The sequence below is a fragment of the Siphateles boraxobius genome, unplaced genomic scaffold, assembly GCF_051911475.1.
Source record: "Siphateles boraxobius isolate OS27281-9 unplaced genomic scaffold, OSU_SipBor_1 120, whole genome shotgun sequence".
In the NCBI taxonomy this organism is placed as follows: Eukaryota; Metazoa; Chordata; class Actinopteri; order Cypriniformes; family Leuciscidae; genus Siphateles; species Siphateles boraxobius.
In genome coordinates this window covers 2,512,758-2,528,229 of record NW_027508723.1, presented here as the reverse complement: position 1 = coordinate 2,528,229, position 15,472 = coordinate 2,512,758, and the positions used below count along the sequence as shown (strand labels likewise).

General features: G+C 41.2%; 1 pseudogene across 1 annotated transcript; it reads right to left on the bottom strand.

Annotated features, from left to right (window-relative positions):
* Positions 1–2,095: 2,095 nt before the first annotated feature.
* LOC143731387 (alpha-2-macroglobulin-like) lies at positions 2,096–10,097 on the bottom strand (annotated as a pseudogene). Its single transcript, XR_013200758.1, has 35 exons — positions 9,964–10,097; positions 9,569–9,752; positions 9,345–9,501; positions 9,181–9,233; positions 9,051–9,071; positions 8,766–8,931; positions 8,607–8,691; positions 8,424–8,535; positions 8,226–8,346; positions 7,991–8,103; positions 7,745–7,915; positions 7,447–7,674; positions 7,290–7,367; positions 7,083–7,241; positions 6,853–7,002; positions 6,484–6,609; positions 6,122–6,215; positions 5,688–5,814; positions 5,365–5,590; positions 5,155–5,278; positions 4,971–5,084; positions 4,840–4,920; positions 4,678–4,761; positions 4,415–4,591; positions 4,221–4,296; positions 3,969–4,125; positions 3,819–3,893; positions 3,572–3,734; positions 3,313–3,497; positions 3,021–3,242; positions 2,827–2,939; positions 2,632–2,713; positions 2,457–2,540; positions 2,258–2,363; positions 2,096–2,177 (listed from the first exon to the last, which is right to left on the bottom strand). The product of XR_013200758.1 is annotated as an alpha-2-macroglobulin-like (transcript).
* Between the last annotated feature and the right edge of the window lie 5,375 nt (positions 10,098–15,472).

The window sequence follows — 15,472 nt, the reverse complement described above, 5'->3', positions numbered from 1 at the left end:
ATTTAGACAAATAACATATCTCTTTAAGCTGTCAGCAAAACACTTTACAATCTATCATATTCGAGTTCATATATTTGTTTACACAGTACTTGTATTTTTGTGTGGTTTTGATACTGCTCTCTCAATAATATAGCCCAGAAGCGACAACATGATCTTTGGTAAACTAGAGCAGCTTCAATTATCTGTATTAATTCAGAGTTGTTCACATTCACCGAGTCCAACATAACCTTCAAGCTGTGATCTCTCACATAAAAGACACTTGAGTCTGTCCTTTTCTAATTCGCTTCATTATTTTCACGAACTGCAGAAAAAGTAGCCGCCCATCTGACATAAGTGTCCCCGGAAACACAACCATCAGGTCATCTATGCATCTGGTAAATAATAGTATCAAATGTGTATTTGATATGCAGTGAAAAATGACATATTTAAGGTTTACAGGATAAAATAGGAGATTGGCCTACTATTTAAAAATAATGTGAAACAGTATCATTACAGTAGTATGCTACATTGTCAGTCACGTTAATTATATATATAATGTTGCATGTTTATTTCAACATCCAGGTATCAAAGAAAAATTTGCATTTCTAATCATTTAATTTTATTTCCTGATTATATTCTGCACATTTTTCCAAATTTTTTTTTTAATATTGGGCAGTGAAAACAAAAGTATATGAATCAAATTAGTCTGCTTAATTCATTTAGCAAAGCTATGTCCATCAGTTAACTAATTATGCCGGTTAAAATGTATTGTAGCTCCTCTAATATATTTGATCTGTAATTTAATAGCAGAGCGAATATTTAGAGCTGCTCCAGCAGGGCTTGGGAACGGTTGTGCTCGTAGCTCATCTCTAGATACATAATTTTTTAGGTACAGAAATCAAATAAAGTAATCAAATGTAAAAACACTGATAAGGATAAATCTTTAGGTAATTTATACAGTGAAGACTATGCAAAGTCATTCAATCAAGAGCAGTGGATGATTGTCTTTTGTTAGATGGACATTAAAGACAAAGTCAGGTTTATTAGGCTGCTGTCACTTTAAGAGCTGCATGTATCCAACATGCTGTTAAATATATTTTTAGTCATATATAAAATGTGCTTACAAAGGATATATTATTCAGTTTTGTCCATTTATTGTTTTCTGGTTTGTTGTAGTAAAACTGGCTGCAAGAAGTTTTGAAATCAAGTTATTAATAACCTCCCCTGCAAGAGAAGCACATCAGTTTTAAGTTAAAACCCATGAAATTCAACCTTCCTTTTACACAGATTAGTCTACAAATAAATGAAGTGCAACAGCAGTTGATCTCAAAAAGATTTAGGGGCTGTTTACACCTGGCCACTTCATGCGTTCTCAGATCGGATAACCATCTTATTTATCAAAACGATTCTAGTTACACCTGGTCACAATGTTTTCGCAAAACGGATATAAATCCGATCTTCAATTCCCCACGCTATATGATTTAATGGAGTTCAAGTCACCAAAAGCAACATATGAGCTGCATGTTATTGATAATCAGCTAAAATCAAAGACCGCAATAAGAGAGCGGCAACAGCACTGGTAAGATCGTTTCTTTACTTTAAAATGATGATTGTGTTTTAAGTGTCTGCGACTTAATTTCACTTTGATTTGCGATAGTTTGCTCGTTGGCTTGAATAGATCATATCTGGCTATAACATTACTTAGCCTATAACACGCTCACATTTATTTTTAGCATTTTTGGGAGTAAAATTTACATGTGGTTTCAACAACCAGATGCCTTTACACTTCTCCAGTTTCGTCTAGAATGCGGCCCAGACCTCCTCCTGAAGTGGTTTGAGCGATCGGATTCAAATCGGAGGGCATTTACACCTGGTCTTTTCACGATCGAATATCTATCCGATTACAGAAAACGCATGAAGTGGCCAGGTGTAAACAGCCCCATTGGTGCAGTCTAGAGTCTTTCAACAACTCCAAAAAGTGAATAACAGCCACTATTTGAGTGAACTACATTTCAGTCATGTAGGGATTTGAGGTCACTGGACAAATCTAAACTTATGAACACTGCAACTTCCCGCTTCAAACCACCGTCAGATGAAAAACAACGGACAAAAGGACTAATTGTATAAAAGCAGTTTTAATTAAGTTGTTTGACGGCAGCATGGACAGGGGGACGTGTAGGTTGTCTCAAACGAATCACCTGAAAGAGGAAAAGAAAGTGAGCTGCATCATGTACAGTGAATTAAGCCAGAGCAAAGCTTGATTAGGATGAAGGCGCACTTGTTTGGTAGTAGTCATAAACGTTGATGACTGCTGGCTTGAGATTTTGCACACCAAGAACCCGTTTCAGCTGCAGTGCGTAACTCATGGGTACACCTTTGGTAACCTGGGAGACAAAGGATGAACAGCAGCACATACACTGCACTCAATATGGCAGCTAGTTAATATCGCTGGGAATATCCCCAATGTGGTGTCTCACCCCTTTCAGATACACTAGGACACGATCATCTCCAGCATCAACACGCTCCACTAGCGGAGCGAACGATTGAGGTGGAGAACCAAGCTGAGAGGAAAAGACCATTGTTTACATGCAGTTACATCTGAAGGAGCCTTAAGCATCTTGGGACTTTCAAAGTCAGCTTAAACATACGAACCAGTGATGTATCTGCCGTGAAGCCTGACAGGAGCTTAATGTCCACAAGAACCATGTTAGTGCTTGCTTTTACACCATTGTAACTGAATGAGGGTGATTGGGGAATAAACAGGTTGTGTCAACATGATCAAGAACATCGCTTTCTTTTTTTAAGTCATGAAAAAGAGCTAGTTTCAGGACACAAAACTATTCTTACGTCACAGTGAAGTTCAACATGAGAAATGGTTGGCAGTCTCCAGTCACCTTCGCTTCAACGCTCAGAGTCTTGGTGTCTTTAACCGGTGTTGGGATGTTGTAGAAACATGCAACCTACAATACATGCACAGAGCAAACAAGGCAAAATAAGATGTGGATGTGCACAACAGAAACAGAGGGGGTGGAGATACAGACCTGCACAGAAACACAAGAGGTTCCGGTCGCTTTAACACTATATTTGCCTGGAACTTTCTTCAGTGACTTCTCCTGATACAGCAACCTGTTGTCCCGATTCACGTCGAAGCTATAAGAGTCTCCTCCTACTACTGAGGACTGTACAGTAACAGTGCTGGAGCCATCCAAGCTGAAGACTTTACCAGCGTAAACAGACAGGGCGTGAAGAGCCACCACCGTGTCCTAAAAACAAGCAACAGATTTAAAAACCTCCTCATAAATGATTGAGCTCATGTTTGGTAGTCAGAGGCACCTGGGTGGAGGAAAAGCCTCCATAGGGATTCTGCTGGGTCACCAACCAGTTGACAATGCGGTTAGCATAGCTTAGATCAGCTGTCGTGAGTGGCTGAACGGCAAGAACTGCTAGCAGCACATAAGAGCTGATCTCCACCGCCAGAGTACTACCAGATGTGGTTTGAGACCAGTGGACCTTAGTTGCTTTGGATGAGATGGAGGGAAAAGTTAATGCCAAAGAACATGAACCTCTCAAACAAGAGGCTGGTAAATTTCACCTTCACTAATGTCAAGGTCTTTCAAGGTTTTTAGAAGCTGTGATCGAGTGGTGGTCTCTCCGGCCAGACTGAAGGTGTAGGCCAGCAGAGCAGTGGCGTAAGTGTTTCCCAGGTTCTCAATGACAGGCCTCAAGCATGATAGAGCATTGGTAATAACAGGATCCTTAAAGAAAAACAGATATCATACAACAGGCGAACAAGAATGTCATCTGCAAGAAGCTCATACAACTACTAGAGAGTTTTTTACTGTGACTGGGACGCCTAGTTCAAGCAGCGATGCAACAATGTAGGCAGTCATGGTCACGTTATCACCAACTCCACCCTAAAACACACCATCATACGTATTAAAAACAGTCTTGGACAGTCTATGGGTTAAGGTCTATTTGATCAAATGTACCTTCATTTCATTGTGGTACAAAGTTCCCTGTTGTATGAAACACCCTTTTGAACCCTGCTGGCTTATTAGCCAGTTCTTTGCTTTCTGAAGGACATCCGGATCGATGAAGACAAATCTCTTCGCTAGACCAAAAGACCTCATGACAAAGGCAGTCAACCTAGCCATGCAGGAAGTTTCATTGAAAACAACTGAACTTACAAACCGCTGGTGACAATGGCTACACAAGGCTAGAATAGTGGTAGTGAAACTCACCATGTATTAGATGCATCATAACCAAATGTGCTGTATGATCCGTCACTGCGCCTGTAGTTTAGTTGTCCTTGGTATCCTGTTCAAGTCAAAAACCACATATCGGAGGGGGGCTTATTAGGAATTATAGACCATTTCAATGGGAAGCAGTAGGATTTAGACTCCTACATATTTAAAGGGGATTCGGACATCTTTACCTCTCTGAAGGTAGCTGGTGGCGGTCGCTCGGATGGCTGCGGTGAGTTGCCCTGTGACTTCAAGGTACAGCAGGATGTAAATATTGGGAGCAAGAATAATCATATTCTGTTCTCCACAACCAGATGGCATCTGTATTAACCCATCCAGATTCTTCAGTGCACGACCCATTATGTCCCCTATGAGAGGTCAAGCATAAAAGCCACATCAGAAACAAAGTTATACTGCCAAACAATCACATCTGTCTGTCAACGAAACGCTTTACCGAGGACTGAAACTGAGCATCTGTCGGATCCCTGAACCACATTTTTTGGAAATATTAGAGTCACGTCTTCAGAAAGAGCTTTTCCTAGGGACCGAACAGAAAGGATCAGCATTGAGTGTTAGGCTGTAGACGGAGAATGTGTTGGGTATCAGTACAACAAACCTTTTGGACACAGTAACCAACTCTGGGTGCTTGTCCTTTCAACTCCTTCAGGCTATAAAGGCAAACACATCAGTAAAGCAGCTTGAGCTCCATGATCAAACTCCAGAAAGCTGGTCAAGACTTACCAGGACAATTAGACTGAGTGACTACATCAATCCGTCCTCTCGTCGGCACGGTCACAACCTCAGTGCCACATCGAGTCCGGGATGGTTCAGCTGAGGCATTGACAGTCACATTGACAGCTCCTGCAGTGACAGACAGAGTGAGAAACACCACTTACACTCCCAATTTGGAAGCAGACAGTCCAAAACTGACCGAGAACAGCAGCGGAGAAAACCCATTTGAAGGTCTTTCTCTCATTGGCACATAGACAGGATGAATATGAATCAGTATACGGTTTAAGAGTGAAGGCCGTGGATGAAGCTGGAGTTACTTTAACCTGCCAAAAAAACAGTGAACATGGATCAAAGACACAGAAGCTACTCTATATAGATCCATTATAAATAAAAATAAACCATGGCAGACCATGATGCACTTGGACAGGTAGTTGAAGACTGTAGCCTTCAGATCAAAAGACTCCCCACGGACAACAGAGTACGGCAAGGAGAGCTCCAGGAAGAAGGGCTGGAAGACCGTCAGCAGAGTAGGAGGAGCCAGACCGAAACCTTTCGAGGATAGGCAGAATGCCTCAGTCTCCCATGTGGTGATGGTGTCAGGTACCTTAAGAGGAACCTGTGTGGATCCAGTGGCTCTGAAGAAAAAAAGTCACCAGAAAAAGTAGTGAGGGGGCAGGAGAATTAAAAACTGTGGGCAAGTAGCTTTAGATGGAACAAATGAGTTTTACGAACCCCACTTGAGCAAGCTGCCAGAACCAGGTTTCTGGAAAGTAAGTCCTGACAGTCACGTCAAAAGAGGAAGTGTCGCCTCCAGCACTTTGTGCTACTGGAGAAGCCAATGCCTTGGCTAAAAAGTTCCCTGAAAGAGACAAGCAATTTTACACCCAGATCCTCCAAACGGTCCTAGTGTCCGCAGAATACACAGGGTTCAAACCTTCAAATGTATGCATGGTTTGGCCAGTTGTAGCCTCAAACATTTTTATTGTCTTTACATGGTATATATTGACTTTTGTTACTGAATGGCATCTTTACTCTCGTGTTGTAATGGTACATTAAAGTTCATCCAATGGCTTGCAGTTCAGGTCACAGATTGCTTAATTTCATAGTTGGTAGCTTATCAAGTTGTGTAGCAGTTTCTAGAGCAAGAATCAAACTAACGGACATACCACCATGGAAGTTGCGATAAAAACTCAGGCCTTTGTACTTCAGACACTGAGGTACTCTGATAGGCAAATTAGTGGTGACCTTCATCCCCATACTCTGTCAGAAGACAAAAACACTTGAAAAAGTAGCATTTAGAGCAGAGGTCTTCAATCCTGCTCCTGGAGGGTCACTGTCCTGCAGAGTTTAGTTCCAATCCTAATCAAACACCTGAATCAGCTCATCAAGATCACTTGAATATACAAAGGCAGGAGTGCTAAAGCAGGTTGGAACTAAACTCTGCAGGACAGTGGCCCTCCAGGAGCAGGATTGAAGACCTCTGATTTAGAGTAACACAAAAGTAACAGAATAAGTAACCCTTTTCTACCTTGAATGTTTCATAAGTTTGGTCTGCAGAAACATCTCGACGGGCTCGAAAACGCAGACATTCCTGTTCATCCTCAACTTCATATGGATAATTTGGTATTGATCGCACTGGGAGTAAGTTGAACACCTGACAACAGAGAAAAGTGCTCCTTGAAGGTGTGTGTGTGTCCACTACTAGAATACTAAAGTCATAGTGTGTTGTGTTGATTTAACTGGACTACTTCATTAAAAACCAAGTAGTCCAGTCATGTCAGGGTTTTCTGTACTGGAGTTAAATGCAGAAAACTGACGTAGCATTCTAATCAGATGTGCCACACTAATATATAGATTAAAAGCCAAAACAAGAAATCCCATTGAGGCACACAGATACCCTTTCAGCACTCAGACGTCTTCCTGGCTCCATGATCCGGACGCTCTGATCTACAGCACTGAGGCCACACAGAGATCCTTCTTGAGCAGAAACAGTCAGAACGTTTCCCTCAGCAGGAACAGCCGTAGCTGGAGAGAACTGCAGAGACACCTGGAACATGGACCAACACACTGTAGGACACGCCACCATTCCCCAATTGAAACAAATTGCCATTGCACATCATACAGTACCTGGTTCTGGAAACACATGTCCGTGTCAAACGACACACTAGCAGCAACTACATTCTCACTGGGAAGAACGCTGTAGACCAGAATCTGCACTGCTGGAGCCATATCGACGCTGACAGACAGCTGGAACGTCACGGAGCCACTTGTGACCGCATCACAAGCCTTTGCTTTGACTGCATTACAAGTCTTTGCTTTGACTGCATCACAAGCCTTTGCTTTGACCGCATCACAAGCCTTTGCTTTGACTGTCTGAAATCCATGGAGGACGATCACTCCTCTGGATAAGACCTGACAGAAGACATAGGTGCATAAGTTGCTGAACATGCAGATGCAGACTTTAAAAGCCAAAAGACAAATGTCCACTCACCATATAGATTATGTCAGCACTGTAGCTACCAGCCTCTCCAACAAAAGAATACTCCACGGTCACTGGAAACGAAGCACCACATTTGAGCGGCTGTTTGAGCTTCACTATAGTCAGTTCACTAAACGATGGGTTGTCGGGAGAAACAGGTTGGAGAAGCTGAATAACCCTCATATCTGTAGTGAAGTATGGCGATTTATAACCATAAAAAACCTCTGGAGTCACACTTGCCTGGGGAACAATGAATTACAATGAATTTCATGCAAGAGAAAGTCTTCATTTCACAAAATACAAATCGTACCACCAGATTCAGATCAGCCTTAGGAAGATTAGCAGTGTTGAGGGAGAACGCAGCCAGTCCATTCTTGTTTGTGGTTAGATTCAGCAGCAGATTGTTGGGCCAGCTGTTACCATCCAGGAGATACACAGCTTTGTTTGCAATTGGAGTCTTATCGAAACGAGTCACAGATATCTGTTGGGAATGATCAAGGTTAGGAGAGGGAACCAATGTGAAGGCTTCTGTGATAAGGGATGATGTTTTGCTTGCCTTTCCATTAATCATTGATCCAGGTTCAAAATAGGGAATCAAAAGGTCCACAAACGTGACATTGCCGACTTCAAACGTAATGGACACCATTGCAGATTTTGACAACATTACATCTGGGGGGGGGGCATGAGAGAAAAACCAAACAAAAACAGTGAAGAAATCTCAAGTATGTGCCTTAAAGTGGATGTCTTGTAAAGATGATAAAGTATGTGGTTCAGATCAGCCAATAGCGCACCTGTTCCCTCCTCAGTAACATTCACATTTACAAGAAATGTGTCTTGCATATAGTCTTCAAATTTGGTGTTGAAAAACACTGATGTATCGACAGTAAAAGAGGCACAGCCCATGGCATTCATCTGGTAGCAGGACAAAGATAGTCACATTTAAGTCAAGCCGAAGAAAAACCCTCAGCGGTAAGGCAGGAGTCCCATACCTTTGCTGTTTTATTCAGGCACAGTCTGGTCAAATTATGACTATAGTATGGAAATGGATCACGGCACACTTCCACCAGCGCTTGACCAGGGACAGGTTGGCCATATGTATATCTGGGAAACATCACAAACAACAAGATAAAGAACTGACCAACCACAAAACAAGAAAATAAAGCATCACTCACTTGGCACAAGCCTCAACTTTCAGTCCCATATCTGCAACGCTGTATATCTTTGGTGTGTTTACGGTCACGTCAAACTTGGGCAAAACTAAACCAGAAACAAAGCAGTTCAGGTTAAGACTACAGATCTGTCATTGAACTGCTGCACTTACAACAACTTACCGTATTTTTTCACCTCAAAAACTTGGGAGATTTCTCGGTCGGCAATAAAAGCCTTTAGTGTGTACATTCCTATCTGAGCCTCTGGGTTTAACTCGTGAGAAAGCTGCAACATCCACCCCGTTGAGGAAACATTTGTCCACTGACCAATCCGGTTATTATCTTTGTCCTATTAAAACAAATTAACTACTCAGAAAACTGCAAACAAAGCAAAAAAAAAAAAAAAAAAAAAAGTGCTCCAGTGCAACTCTTTAAATGGAGCCAGTGCAGCTTTTTGCAAATTCTCACCTCCACCACAACCAGATTGTACTGCAAGACAAAAGACAGGAATTATAAACATTTAAAAGCAGTCATTAAAGTTGAAACTGCATTTAATCTATAATCAGATCACTCAATAGGGTGAAACATCTGGTCTTACCATTTGATCAAAAGGCACAAATTTGGGATCCATGGTGACAACTCTGAAATTAACTGCAAAGACACCAATAAACTCACCTTTTTTCATAATACATTTGAAGATGATCAGAACTTTTAGCGTAATGGACTTTCTACACTTTCAACCAAGGGTCATTCACAGCTCACCTGTTTGTCCTGGATTGTAAATAGGCTTGTCCGTTTGGATGAAGGTCAAAGATAGGTAACGTCTGAACATGATTTTGCTCTCTTCCGTCGCTCTGAAGACCTTCCCTTGAACTTCCACCTTCAGTTTCTGCACCGATTCTCCATCTACCCGAGGAGCCTGTAGAAAACTTCAGTTAACTTACAACAAACCAGTCAAAAAGAGCCACATGTGTCTAATGACAAACCTGGAAACCAAAGCAGCGGTGAAACGGCGTTGAAGAAACATGCTTCACAAGTTGAGTCATCTTGTTTTTCACATCAAGCAGAGAAACTGTCATCGTGAGGCTCTCTTGGGGTTTCAGAAGAGTTACACATAATTTGGAGTCAGATCCAGACTCAATCACAGCAGGGTAAGTCACCATGAATAACCTGTGGAAAAATACAAAGGTTTACTTTCAGAAAACACAGGACATCATCCATTTGATCACTAGATGGCGACAAACCGTGTTAAAGGAAAACTTTACTGGTTCACAAAGCTTATTTTGACCATCTATAAAGTTTAGTAAACAACTCCAACATAAGAACAGATAACAGAATGCTTCGGTTCACTTCAAAGCATACAGTATTTAATGGTACTTACGGCCCTGGTACTTTATATCCATCAACAGCAAAGAGAAAAAGGGCTAAAATGAGCCCTTTCCAAACACAAATCTCCCTCACAGCCATGAGGAAAAATCACCTAAGACTAACCCTAAATCAAGCCTCTCTTTCAGAAACCTAGATGTAGGCTTACACTGTTTACTGCAGCGTCTCTGCACTGACTACAGCGATATATCTCTTAATATTTCGGAAACGCATTCATCTCGTTGATTTAATTAATTAACCACCACCTGGCTGTAATTAGTTTTATCCTTTGATTAGGAGTTCCAACTGGTATTGATTCAAAACACGACACATAATAGGCTACTAGCCTAGAGGTTAGCGGGAAACAACTAGTTAACAGACTTGTTTTAAATACTTCCACTCATGCCAGCATGACGAAACTTAGTGTATTTACTAGTTGCCATATCAACACTATAGAAATATTTGGACGATATCTGAACATTTAGACATAAGCAATAATAATAAGCCATAGCAAAAGTACATTTCTTACTTGTGTTAATTTTTAATTTTTAAATTTTAAATTAGAAAAGTCTGATATAATTTGAATTAACAGTTGAGATAATGCTGATCTAACACCATAAGACACTAGTCGGGTTTAAATACCAGTTGCGTAGACGGGGCATGTTGTCACACTGCGTTACAACGAGCCCCAATTAGAACTATTGCTATTCTACTCTGTGTTTATTCACCTTTTTCTCATGGTTTCTCAATAGAATTCATAGTAGTACAGAGTCAATGTTCAGGAATTATTAATAAGGCTATTATGTTTTGAACTATGTTGTAAAGCTGTTTTGCTGTGTTTGTTGTCAAACTCTGAAATTTGTTTATTTTTAATTATTAAAAAATGCCATTATTTTATATGAAAAAGTTAATAATTGTATTTTATTGAGAAAATACTTTAGTTTGTCTTGTATAGATATATATTTTATCAGATAACATTTTAAGCTGTCATGTTACAGTTTATGGGGCATATTGTCACATTTCACTTCCATTCTTTCGGGTATATTAAGAAAAAAGTATACACTGTATTAATGAAACAAAACCACATAATTGTACTAGACACGTGAAATGAATGCGGGAAAAATAAATACTCTAGTTTACACAAACTGAAAAGGTCAAAAAGCGTTAGTTTGTGCCCTGTTGTGCCACTTAATAGTAAAAATGCTATTAGAGAGCTCTACAAATGAATTATTACTAGTCATATGTCTCCATTGACTTCCATTAATTTTTAATTACAGAGCTCTCTAAATGAATTGTTACTAGTTAGAATTCAATTAGAGAGCTCTGTAATTAAAAATGAATGGAAGTCAATGGAGACATCTAAAAATTCATTTGTAGAGCTCTCTAATTGGAATTATTACTAGTAAGAATTGAATGGCAAAGCTCTCTAATTGAATCCTTACTAGTAAAAATGCAGTTACGACGAGTAAGGCTGGGTACAATTTAAGGTAAAACGGCTTGCCATACTGGTTACTCCAAAGTTTTTTTTTTCTCCATCTGTTACCTGATGGAGTTTGGGTTCCTCGCAACTGTCGCCTCTGATTTGCTTAGTTGGGGACACTTAATATTCAGCAATATTACTGATCTGACTGCACTGACATTAGAACTGGACTGGACGTGGACGATGACATCACTTATTTCTACAGAACTGCTTTATAGTTGAACTAAATCAACACTGAACTGTTTTAAACTGAATAATGACCGTTTACTATTGTCTAGTGGTTCTCAAACCTGTCCTAGGGACCCCTCGCCACTGCACATTTTTTATGTCTCCCTCATCAGACACACCTAATTCAAGTCTTGCAGTCTGTACTAATGAGCTGATAAGTTGAATCAGGTGTGTTTGGGAAGGGAGACATGCAAAATGTGCAGTGGCGAGGGGTCCCAAGATTTCCATTACACGAGAGTAGATGTTAAAACTTCATGCTGATTTGTACTCGGCTTTCGCCAAGATAAGCACCAACTAAGACGTAGCTTTACAGTAACCTATGCTTCTCCATCCATTTACGCTTCTTTCCATCTGGTGACGTGAATCTCCTTCTGTCTGGTGTTAATAGTGTATTTGCGCGTCAGCACACACAACGGCTGCAACCACAGTGCGGTCCCCCCATAACAACCCTCTGGATTGAGCGGAGTAGGGAACATCTCTAGGGTCTTCAAGTGGGCACCTTCCGTCCTCAGTGTTTCGTCGACTAGCCCACGACACCTCAAGAGGGCTCGACAGTGACTCTGGCGTCCCAGAGTCACCCCCCTCCGTCCCCCACTCAACTCAGCCCAGCTTACTGACCTCTACTTCCCTCTTGCTGCTGAGACCTAACCACAATCTCACAATCTCTCCGCAACCCAACCATACGCGCCAACCCGTTTGACTAAGGCTGTCGAGCCCCACTGGTGCGTTAATATGCAGTTTCAGTGGCAACGGTTCCGTATGGCATACCACCTACCGCAAATCACAATATCTGCCCAACCACCCGTCATTCACGCAATATACAGAGGAACGTAATGACTGTAAATACTGTTACGTCCCAGGGCGTAATTATTATGTGTGCAATGTTTTGGTGTTTTTTTTCTTTCTTTGTTCTCTCTCTCTCATTCTCTCATGTCCAAATGGGGGCCAGCTGATACGAATTACTATCATCTCCTGGTTCCCACTGATTGGCTCCTGACTAGGGAAGCTCGTGGATAAAGCTGGAAAGGAAAAGCCAGTTGGGGGAGATCCTCTTTTGACTCCAGGGTGCCCAGACTGTCTTCTCCTGCCTCACCCCTTTGCATGTGTGTTAAGAGCAATTGTACATCTTGTTGTCAATTGCTGACATTGTTGATTGTTGTTGATCTGAACAGACTTGGACTGCGGTTAAACCAGCTCTTCTTACATTCTTCAAACCAGTTACCAGACTCCTTTTTGATTTAAGTTTATTTTGGAAGCAGTAGGGAGGAGGATGCCATTTATGTTATGTCCACCTTTTTCTCCTGTGTTTGGCTAGAGAGGGAGTGAGGTAAGGTATTTGTTATTCTTTTCTATCTTATTTTGAAAGGTTAAGAAGGCTTTTCTCCTATAGTCAGAACTTTATGTTTATTGTTTTGGCCTTGTCCCCTCCCGAAGCCTATTGACGCTTTCCGTTTCCTTTTGTACTTTGGATCAATCCAAATAAAGTCTTTTTGAGTTCTAAAAATCTGTGTGATTTGTGGAGTGAGACAGGGGAGGAGAGTTCTTGGTTGCCAACTTGTTGATAATTTCCTTGTTACTGCCTCCCTGACCCCTTAGACTGGGGAGGCACGTAACAATTGGGGGCTCGTCCGTTCTTTCTTTTGTTGTTGGGAAATTTTTAATTTTGTTTGGCTGCTTTAAACTTTGGTGGATGAGGAAGTCCTATATTAAAAAAATATGGATTTCGATTTGATTAAATTTACGCTGTGTCCTACATTGGAGGAATACAATCGTTGTAGAAAGAAAGATCTGCTGGTGATAGCTGACTTTTATAATATAACGGTTGCCAAGGCAGCAACGAAAAGCGTGTTAAGAGATGAACTATATACGAAATTGGTAGAGGTAGATGTCTTTCCAGAACTAATCTTAGAGCATGTGGTCGACACCGAAATTGATAAAGAAGCTGTGTCCAGTGGTTCAAGTTCAGGAAGTAGTGTTAAAAAAGAGTCTTATCAAGATCCTCAAGTGGCGCTTAAGTTAAAAGAGCTGGATCTAGCGGTAAGGAAGCAGAAACATGAGACACAGCTGCTTCGTCTGAGAGCTCTTGAAATTAAAGCTGACCGTGATATTCAACTGCGTAGGCTTGATCTTGAGGCGCAAGGCTTCCGTGACCGACCAGTTCCTATACCGGCCTCTCCTACTGATCTAGTTGAGTCTAAATCTGACTTTGAAATAGGCAAGTACATCAAGCTAGTACCGCCTTTCCGTGAAGCAGAAGTAGACTCTTATTTTGTTGCTTTTGAGCGCGTCGCATTTAAATTGAAGTGGCCGAAGGACATGTGGGCTCTGCTGCTTCAGTGTAACCTGGTTGGCAAAGCACAGGAGGTGTGTGCGGCTTTGCCAATTGAGGAGTCATTGGACTATGACATTGTGAAAACAGCAGTTCTAAGGGCATATGAGTTAGTGCCGGAGGCGTATCGGCAAAAATTTAGAGCGTGTTCAAAGCAAGCCAAACAAACTTATGTTGAATTCGCTAGAGAAAAGAAATCGCTTTTTGAAAAATGGTGTCTTGCCAGTAAGACTACAACTTATGAAGAGTTGCAAGAGTTGGTCTTGCTGGAAGATTTCAAGACTTGTGTACCGGAAGGAGTTGTAGTTCATTTAAACAAGGGCGTAGGTTTAGGGGGGGACGCTGGGTACTAGTCCCAATCAATATTTTGAGATGACAAATTTGTCCCCACCAATATTTAGCAAGCTCCTTTGAACTGGTAGTTTGATATTTGCGCTGCTATTTGGATCGATTCCAACGGCCAGGACGACGACAGTACAAGATACGCCGTAATTTGATTGGCGGCGGGTTATCTGACGGGCAGGCTACACGCGCGGGCCGGGACTACTTTTTGTGCTTGCACTCACTGTCAGCGAGCGGGTGGTGTGTGCGTGTGTGCGCGCGTGACGACGCCGATGGTAAGTTACCAGGGTTGTCTCTCTGCCTGCCATATACAAAGGCCAGAGTAAAACATTTTAATATTCCGTTTTTTGCCCCTTTTTGTACTTTGTAGATCAGCTATGTCATCCAAGAAGAAGAAAGGGGACATACAAAGCTTTTTCATAAAGCAGAGTGTAAGTAGGCAAAAATAACTAGCCACACAAATAACTAGCAGTAGCAGTGACTGACCAGGCTTTCAAATGCAGATTCTACTGTGGAAAATAGTATTAACTGGTGATCCTGGTTACCCAGGATATTGTTACAGTTAAACCTAGCTTCTGCAATCTTTCAAGGTTAGGAGCATTAATTAGGGGTGTGCAGCACGGATAGACTCATAGAAGTTGCGCTATCATGATAGAATGCTACGAAGTCACTGAATGTTAATTAGCCTACCTTAACTTAGAATCTTGCAGTCATAAACAATGGATCATCTGAGACATTTTTCGTTTCTACATTCTGTTTATGTAATGTATTTGTGAGTGTAGCCTCCTTGCTAGACACATGTGCTGGAAAAACATGTTGGCAATGTTAAAAAGGCGAAAGTTAACACTGTTGGTTATTCAAATATAATGAATCATTACTTGATTGATAATATCCAAATAACAATATCTGGTAGGAGGGTTAAACTTGCTAGCCATAGGATAGACTACAAAATTAATTAACCATTTTGTATGCAGGAAAGACCGCATCAAACCACAACAGATTTACATTTATTCATTTAGCAGACACTTTTTATCCAAAGCGACTTACAATTGAGAACAATAGAAGTAGTAAACCTAGGATAACAATATGCAAGTTTTATGACCCTTCCCAGTTTAATCTAATGCACTTTATTTTAAAATAAACAGA